Below are 1,989 nucleotides of genomic sequence, written 5' to 3'. Positions count from 1 at the left end.
GTAACTAGATCAAAATATCTAGCAAATATTACCGCCGTTGATTTTCCTTTAGAATCGTCATCCAGTCGACCAAGTACCAATTCAAATTTCCGATAATCCATATTTTGAACCCGACCTCACAATTGAGAATCCGGAGAATATTCAGGGGCGATTCATAGATCCCGAACCATTAATTTTTCCTCCGGAACCACCAATCATTCAAACAGAGATTGTTGAGGAACGAACCATTAAATCATAATCCTCTAGTGATTCGGATTCAACAAATTCAATCATAGAAAATCTGGAACCTTTAAGTATGGAAGACCGAATGAGAGCTAAACGCACTGGCCAAGGTCACGCAATTACTCATCCAGACATTAATGCGCCAGATTTTGAAATCAAATGACAAATTCTACACATGGTGACTAATCAATGCCAATTTAGTGGTGCGCCGAAGGAAGATCCAAATGAACATCTTCGTACCTTTAATAGGATATGCACTCTATTTAAAATCCGAGAAGTGGAGGATGAACAGATATATCTCATGTTATTTCCCTGGAATTTAAAGGGAGAAACCAAAGATTGATTGGAATCGTTACCTGAAGGGGCGATTGATACATGGGACGTTTTAGTTGAAAAATTTCTTAAACAATTCTTTCCGGCATCTAAAGCCGTAAGACTTCAAGGAGAAATTGTTACGTTCACACAGAAGCCAAATGAAACTCTATATGAGGCGTGGACAAGATTTGAAAAGTTATTAAGAGGATGTCCGCAACATGGTTTAGACACCTGTCAAATAGTACAAATATTCTACCAAGGATGCGACATCACTACAAGAAAAGACATAGATATAGCAGCTGGTGGTTCTATTATGAAAAAAACCGAAACTGATGCTTACAAAATTATTGATAACACTGCTTCCCACTCACATGAGTGGCACCAAGAAAAAGATATCGTTAGATCATCTAAAGCAGCTAGAGCCGATTCTAGCCATGACTTAGATTCCATTTCCGCAAAGATAGATGCTGTCGAGAGACGAATAGAAAAGATGACTAAAGATATCCACTCAATACGAATTAGTTGTGAGCAATGTGGAGGACCACATTTGACAAAAGATTGTCTCAGTATTGAATTAACAATGGAACAAAGAGAGAATGTTTCATATCTAAACCAAAGGCCTGGAAATAATTATCAGAATAATTATCAACCGCCAAGACCGATCTACAATCAAAACCAGAATTATAATCTAAATATTCCATACAACAACCAACAAGGTCCTAACAATCAACAAGTATCCAATAATACTTACAATCAGCAAAGACCTAATTTTCAAAACAAACCACCACAAACCGATGATAAAAAGCCGAATTTAGAAGATATGATGACGAAGCTAGTTGAAACTCATACGCAGTTTTTCACATCTCAAAAACAAACTAATGAACAAAATGCTCAAGCATTTAGAAATCAACAAGCTTCTATTCAAAACTTGGAACAAGAAGTAAGTAACCTAGCAAGGTTAATAGGTGAAAGAAAACCGGGAAGTTTATCTAGTGATACAAATGCAAACCCTCGGAATGAAACAGCTAAAGCCATTACCACAAGAAGTGGTACAACACTTAAACCACCTGAAATACCTGTAACTTCTGATGAAACTATTCCTACTCCACAAGAACCACAACCTGAACAAGATAAGGAAAAAGAACCGGTAGTTGAAAAGGTTAATGAAGATAACACAGTTAAGGCTAAACCTTATGTTAAACCATACCAACCATCACTTCCTTACCCGAGTAAAATGAAAAAAAAAAAAACTTGAAGCCGAGCAATTCAAATTCTTGGATATGTTTAAACAGATAAATGTAAATCTTCCTTTCATTGATGTGATTTCAGGAATGCCTAGATATGCTAAATTCTTGAAAGATCTAATCTCAAATAGAAAGAAAATGGAAGAACTCTCAGCTATTACTATGAATGCTAATTGTTCAGCAGTGTTGTTGAATAAGATACCAGAAA

The 1,989-nt window shown here is 36.1% G+C and overlaps 1 non-coding gene across 1 annotated transcript; it reads right to left on the bottom strand.

The window, feature by feature from the left end:
• Positions 1-655: 655 nt before the first annotated feature.
• On the bottom strand, positions 656-762 carry LOC139879186 (small nucleolar RNA R71). The gene has a single exon (XR_011770038.1). It is a non-coding gene; the product is annotated as a small nucleolar RNA R71 (small nucleolar RNA).
• Positions 763-1,989: the final 1,227 nt, after the last annotated feature.

The sequence above is a fragment of the Rutidosis leptorrhynchoides genome, chromosome 11 (assembly GCF_046630445.1).
Source record: "Rutidosis leptorrhynchoides isolate AG116_Rl617_1_P2 chromosome 11, CSIRO_AGI_Rlap_v1, whole genome shotgun sequence".
NCBI classification, from domain to species: domain Eukaryota; kingdom Viridiplantae; phylum Streptophyta; class Magnoliopsida; order Asterales; family Asteraceae; genus Rutidosis; species Rutidosis leptorrhynchoides.
Note: the sequence above shows the minus strand (reverse complement) of the source record. Positions and strands in the feature narration are given on the sequence as shown.